Genomic DNA, 7,775 nt, shown 5'->3' on the forward strand with positions numbered 1-7,775 from the left:
TTGGGCAACGCAGGAAGCCCTTCCTAGATGAACCGTGCACGAACCAAATCCCATAAAATTTATATCTTTTTCTTGATGGTCGTACTATAGGATCTTGCTCACATGTCAAGTTTCAAACTTATCAGAGTTTGCCACATAGGAGTGCATGGATGGAAAAGTTCAACATAGTGATCAGAGTACCGTAGAAGTGCATAGACATTGTGTATACACCTCATTTCTTCACCCAACCTACTCATGACAATGATGAACAAGTGCTTTGGAGTAGTGAGAAAATTCCAATTTATGTCGTAAGAAACTCTATGTAATCTCAAAGACTTCTGAAATCTTATTTAAGAAAATAATAAAATTGACCTTAAAATCAATCCAAAATTTTAAAATAAATTATTTTCATAAATAAAATTCTTGTACTTGAAAATAGCTTGACAATGAGTTTATTTGGACCATTACCAAAAAAAAGAGTTTATTTGAAAACTGTCACGTGCCTAGGTGGCATGTGCGGGATAATTTATTTATTATTATATTTTAGTTGTTTAGTAGTGGTAGAGGTTGAGTCGTGTAGTTGTGGTAGAAATTATGAGTCATAACTGTTTGTACGTGAGATTAGGGATTAGGATAACTACTTGGGCTGTAACGGTTGCTATGCAACTTATTTATTCTCTCTTTTGAATATTAAGAGTAGCTAATTACATGATTACATCCTATTTCTCTAGTGAGAAAGAGGTTTGGCACCTCCCAATCAGCCAACTCGTTCCTTGTTCTTCTCCTATTATCTATTTCTTCTCACCTTCAAGATAGCTAAGAGAGGGAAAACTCTGCACGTACCAGTTTGGTACCAGAGCCTGGGAATGGAGCAACGAGTGGAGAAACTCGAAGAGAGAAGAGGACGTAAGTACACTCAATAATGGGTAGCAACAAATCTTAACCAAACTTGATGGGCAACAATAGGTGCTCGTCAAGCTCAGCGAGATGTTCAAAAGATTGATTTCACCACCAACTCCTCAAATGGAACTAGAGGTAGGGTAGACGTCACGCATCCCAACACCCAATCTAGGAGGAACTCGATTTTCCCTTCTCACCCCGTCGGCATGTACTACTACCTCACAACAGTCCTTCACTCCAAGGTTAGTCAAATTGAATTTTTCGTGTTACAACAGAGAGGAAGATACGACAAGTTGGACTTATAAAGAGGAGAAGTTTTTCAACTTCCACCAAACAATTGAGGAGGAGAGGGTGGCATTAGCTTCTTTCCACTTGGAAGGAGACAAGCGGATTTGGTTCTAGATATTTAAGCAAGATCAAGGAATGCTCGACTAGTGCACCTTTTACGATGGATTGCATTCTAGATTTGGACTGACCCCCTTTCAAGATTTCTTTGGGGAGCTTGCCAAGCTGCAGCAACTTCGTACTGTACGAGACTATCAATCCCAGTTTGAAAAGCTCATCTCCAAGGTGGGGCCTCTTCCATCACATCAGTAGGTGAGTTTTTTTGTAAGTGGATTAAACGACCAAGTCAAGGTCGACATCCTTATTAGTCGCCCCCCAACCTTATCTATAGCTATTGTATTGGCTCGACTGTATGAGGCCCGTGACCGATCACTTGAAAGAAAAAGCATTCCTCCTGACATTGAACCTCTTCCTGTTCGTCGAATCTTATCAACAGAGATGCAAGAAAGGCGGGCTAAGGGACTTTGTTACAACTGTAATGAATAGTTCGTGCCAAGACATCAATGCAAAAAATTGTTCCTAATCGAAGGTTGTTATGAAGAGGACACCACGTGGGAAGAAACCGATGCAATGCAACACCAACTTTCAAAACTTGGTTTTGAGGACAAGACCAAAAATTAAGAGGAAGGGAGTTGTTACGTGCCTAGGTGGCATGTATGGGATAATTTATTTATTATTATATTTTAAGTCGCATTTGTATTTGTTTAATATTGGTAGAGGTTGAGTCATGTAGTTGTGATAGAAATTATGAGTCATAACTGTTTGTATGTGAGATTAGGGATTCGGATAACTACTTGGGCTGTAACTATTTATTCTCTCTTTTGAATATTAAGAGTAGTTAATTACTTGATTGCGGCTAACTTCTCTTGTGAGAAAGAGGTTTGGCACCTCCCAATCAAAATCTCTTATTATCTATTTCTTCTCACCTTCAAGATAGCGAAGAGAGGGAAAACTCTGCACGTACCAAACAATGTTTTAGAAAAGATTCCTTTTGGCTTTGTGGAACCCAAATCCAAAATGGTCATTTTGATTTAAAAAAAAGAAGTTTCCAAATTCCACTCCATTTAAAAAAAAAAGGGTGTGTCTATTTGTAACCATACATTTTTTTCCTCTATTAGATGATGTGTCCAAGGTTAAAAATGTAAATTTACTGTTGTTTCTTCACTTGTATTGCAGCGTGGAGATGACGCAATTAAAGAGCTCCCCGACCCCTCTTCTCACTCTCGGCATCGAAGAAAGAAGCCAATTAATTAAAGCACCCACATCACTCTATCTCTTCTATGTTGAAGACTTGCAACGTCGTTCAAATTGAGATTAGTACAGAGTTCCGGACAAACAGTCCTCTATGTTTCAGACATTAAAATCCTTTGTCATTTCATTTTCTATGAAACAGCAATGCATACGTTTTCAAATAAGATTATTAAATATGAGATTTTGGATTTTATAGAGAAATAGCTTTGATTGGATTCATTGAAGGAATAAAAGTGAGAAATCTTAAGATCTGGAATCGTGAGATCAGAGGGAGTTGGGATTATTAGAGCTAAAAACAATACTTCTATACTATCCTACCTGGAAATACATACGCGAGGCCAATTGCGCCCGCTGACCCTGGTAAGCCCTTGACCTTGAGTGTGTCTCTAATAAGCAAGTAGTCCGCAAGAAAACTTTCAGCCGAAAGCTAAACTTTGCGGTCTTGCTTGCCATTGAACTCCATGGAAAAGGACCAAAGATCCCATACCATTATGGTTCAAAGTTTAAACTCATGAACATTAACTACGTGAGATCCGGAAGGGGATAAAACAGGGACTGATCCTCAGAAGGAATGAGAACCAAAAACACCAAATAGATTTCTATTTGTCACTGCCGTTGCTTGCCTCTGCTCCCCGCTGCCGCTTCAATCCTTGAAGTAACCCGACCAACCTCCTTGCTAATTAATTTTAGTTGTAAGTAGCAGAGGGCAAGGCCATCAATGTATAAGATGGGAGCAGCAGAAGATTTGCTGAGGGGGAAGTGCGGGCAGGGCCGCAGGGGTCACCGACTATTCATGGGAAAATTCGGAGCCGAAGAGTGAAGGGAGAGGAAGAGGAAGAGGAGGAGAGGAAAATGATGTGGAATGAGGGAAATACCAAAATAACCTCATTCACAAAAGGGGTAAATAATGTAGTGAAGGGTATAAAAAAGAGGTTACAACCATCTATTGTAATCAGCTTGGTTACAAACAGCTTTACCCTGAAAAAACACTTGAAAAAATCTTTTAGCGCATTGGGAATCGTCAAACTTAGACTTATATATTGAAAGTAATGATTTTTTTAAATATTTAAAAGAAATTAAATAATTATTTAGGATGTTGGACCGGACAGTCCAAACCCAAGCTAGATTAGATAAGGCTCGTTCACCTAATCAACATTTTGTCATTATATTGATCTTCTTCGATGTGTAGGACACAAAGACCGCATGTTGACATCGAAAGTGTGTTCTTTGATGCGTTCGCGACATCGATGACCCTAAGGCAATGCTTGGTATGTATTCTAACTTGATTTCACATTCTCAGATGATAATTGCCTGAGAATGTGAAATAAACCTAGAATGGATTCCACGAATGCATATCAAATACTGCCTTAGTTTCATGTTGAGCAGAACGCATTCCATGATGAAATCTGGGAATCTGCAAACAACACGGACTCCTTTTTTTTTTTGAGCTTTCTACTACAAAAACTCTTATCCCATATGCTTTAATTGACCCAATGGAACCAAAAAACTATAATTGAATTCAAATTAAATTAGGTTTTGATTGGTTACATACCTTATCCTTATTTTTAACAATCAATGAGAAAACCATCCATATTTCATCCAAAATCCAATGGATTTTAGTAAGGTTTGAATCCTTACGAATCTAAGAGGCTAAGGAGACCTCCTGAAGCTATAAATAGACCTACTTTTGATGTTATCAAGAGCTGTTGCCCGTTGAAGAGTGCTAGAGAGACCTGCTACAGTGAGCTAAGAGATAAAGGCTTGTAGTACCAAATGGTCCACTTGGAACTGTACTCATTTAAACTTGAGGATTTTGTGTTTGGACTATTGCTTCCTCTCTTCTTTACCATCAGTGGGCTTAGGACAAAGATTGGGAATGTTGGAGGGCCAGAATGGGGCTATGCCTTCTTCACATTGATCTTGGCCAGTGTAGGCAAGGTTGGTGGAACGCTTCTCATCTGCCTCTACTATAAGATGCAAATCAGTGAAAGCTTGACTTTGGGAGTCCTCTTGAACACCAAAGGACTCATTGAGATGATTATTCTTAACATAGGGTGCGACCAAAAGGTAATCTTTTACATGCTCACTCACGAAAGAGTTCATTTAAATTTATCACATGTGCACAGTTTTGTTCATTTTGACCTTTTCTTATGCCCATTGCCATTATTGTTTTGCTCATGCCTTTGAAAAGGTTGAAAAATCATATCCAATGAGTAGGCTTTAGAGAACTTAAAAATTGGATTTTATAGCCTAGCTATGACAACATATTCCATTCTATTTACCAAAGAGTAAAATACATTCTTTTTTATTTTATTTTGAAAGACATGAGTAAAGCAAGATGACGATGTTAAGATAGATGTGCGACAAAACTAGGAAGGATAAAGTGAGGAACGAACGTATTAGAGCTGATGTGGGAGTTGTCCCGATCAATGACAAGCTCTGAGAATGTCGTTTGAGGTGGTTTAGCCATGTGCAACGGAGGCCTGGGAACGCCCAGTACGGAGAAGTGATCTGATATCGATTGAAGGAGCTAAAAGAGCTAGGGGCAGGCCCAAAATGACCTTAGGTGAGGTTGTGAAGAATGACATGCTTAGTTTGGGTCTTGTGCCAAGTATGACCTCAGATAGAGCCTTTTGGAGGGAAAAGATCCACGTTCTCGACACCATGTAGCTACGATTTTCCTAATTCCTGGGGCTACCCTCTTTCCTCTTACTTTTCTTATCCCATTTCTTCATTTTTACCTTGCATTCCTCTTTATTCCTCTTACTTTGTTTTTGAAAGGATCCGTGCAGACGACGCCATTTAGTTGGGATAAGGCTGAGTTGTTGAGTTATGAGTAAAGCAAGAGCATGAATGTGGCATGAGTATAATATCATCTTATTATAAAGTGACCCAAATTAATCATATGACTTATTAGGGCTGTCAATTTGGCCCATAGCCCTTTTGTGCACTCCTGTTGGCCCTTGCACTGGTATCATATCATCACAAGGTTACAATCTACTCTTCGAGTTGTTAAACTCTTAATGAAGAGACCAAGGTCTAATACCTCATGTACGATTGAATGCAACTCAAGAGGGGGGTGAATTAGGTTGTAACTAATTTAAACAAAACAAAAATCCAAAACTAATTCTAACATAACACAATGGCATATGATAGAGAATAAATAAGAAACAAATATAAAGAGTCCCATGAAGGTGTAGACACCTCATTTTGTCTTTTTCCCGGAGGTTTCCTGTGATGATGATGAGCACCCTCCAAGACATAGAGTCATTTTATCCGTGGATGTAGCATTAGTGTGCACTGCCCGAATCCATTTATCGATCGTCGATTCCTCTTATCGGAGCCCAAACCAAAGCCTCCAAGCCCTCTAAGATCCCTTAGAAAGGCTAGCCCTGATTCAGACCCCTTGGGACCAGCCTGGCCCAGCACAGAATCTGGCCCAAATGGCCCATTTCTTCCCTGTCGACATCGAAGTCCAGGCCGACACTTAAAGACCCCGAGTCGACATCGACCCCACCTTCCATCGACATCAGGCCCTCCCAATTGACTGTCAGGCAAAACATCTCTATTGTCTAACTTATCTCGACATTCATAAATTTAAACACCGACAGTCGAGCCATTTCCCTCGATGTCGAGTGATGTTCATCGAAAACCACTCGATGTCGACCTCACCCCTCCTTGATGTCAACTCCACCCCATTTCACTGTCGAATGTGTGTAAATCCGAGAACTCCAAACTTGTCATGTTTAGCTCTGATTTCAATTCCTTTCGCAACTAAGGTTATTTTTTACCACTTGGATGCGTAAATTGGCTCCCTTAGGCCCCAAGAAACTCATATTTTGGTAACAAACTACTTACCCATACCCCATTGGTCATAACCTTGATCAAACACCCACTGTTGATGCAAAGACACCTACTTCCCAGATCGAACCCGACATCCTTACACAAATTTGCGAGTGCACACACCCCTCTACATCTATAATTATACCCCTCTCATGTTCAGGAGGGTCTTTGGTTCCTCAATTGCTCAATTAGTCCTTCCCCTCTATAGCCTTTGGTACTCTACTTGGCCTTAGCTTATTGTTTCCATTGCCCATTTAGTTCCTACATTTGAGACTTCAAACTCAAAGCTTAGAGTCATCAATCTGGTGATTTCGGTGCTTGATAATGAAGTGTCGCTTATAAGGAGACAAGAGAAGCAATCACAAGTGGTGATGTCTGCTCCACGTGCAAATCTCCTGAGTCACGAAAGGGAAACCTCCACATCTCCAGTTTTTTGATCTACTTCTGACTAGGTAAGTCCCCTCTTTGCGTTTTAATCGATTTTTACTGTATATTTTCACCTATTTATTTTGCATCTCTAATGGAGTGTGATCCTATCTCCTTAGATGGTGATCACACATTCCCCCTCTCTTGTTGTGTTTCTCTTACACATGCATGCATCAATCCATGATCCCCATCCCTTGTAGTCTAAGACTCCCCTCATCTTGTTCATGTTACAAGTCTACATGCACCATGTGCTTTGCATGCTCCTTTCATGCATCCTTGGTTTCATTATTATATATTTGTCCTCGTGTTGTGTACGTTGAGTCTCTGTGTCCATTATCTTGCATTTTCTTCATAGCATGTACGTGATCTAGGATCTAGGTTTTCTTAGAGTTTTTACCATCTCTTTATTTTAACCATTCATCTAATGCTTAGTTCCATCCCACCGTTGTCACTATCGGTATGCTTCCAATGTCATAGGTTTTACTTTACTTTCTTGCATACTAACCCTTTTTTGTAGCCAAACATCCAGGTATGTTCTCCGTCTCCACTTGTACCTTTATTCTTTATTTTCGTTATTTTTGTACTATACATTCTCCCCAAAAAGTATGTTATGCCATTACCTAGCCAAGTAATAGAAAGACCGGCAAGTCCTGGTGGACTGGGTGCCTGATACCTTCCGTGGATTGTAACTTGACCCATACCCAGACCAACAGACTATTTATCCCCAAAAAGGCATAATATAGGAGTCATTACATTTACAGTTCTGGGTCCTAAAGGTGGCGACTCCAACATTCAATTCACCTCTCTCTTCTCCCTCAAAGAGGGATGCAGTAGAGGACATGTGGCGATCCCCGGCCCGCCATGTCATTGCCCCCACAGTGGCGATTCCACTGGGGACTCCTTTTACTTGTGTAAAATATGTTAGACTTTTGATGTGCTTGGCATATATGTTGTATAGTTATAACATGCTTTTTCTTTCATTTCTAAGCCGACCAAGAATGCCTTATCGAATTCCACTCGCGACATCTCTA

Source organism: Telopea speciosissima, chromosome 11 (assembly GCF_018873765.1).
Source record: "Telopea speciosissima isolate NSW1024214 ecotype Mountain lineage chromosome 11, Tspe_v1, whole genome shotgun sequence".
Lineage (NCBI taxonomy): Eukaryota > Viridiplantae > Streptophyta > Magnoliopsida > Proteales > Proteaceae > Telopea > Telopea speciosissima.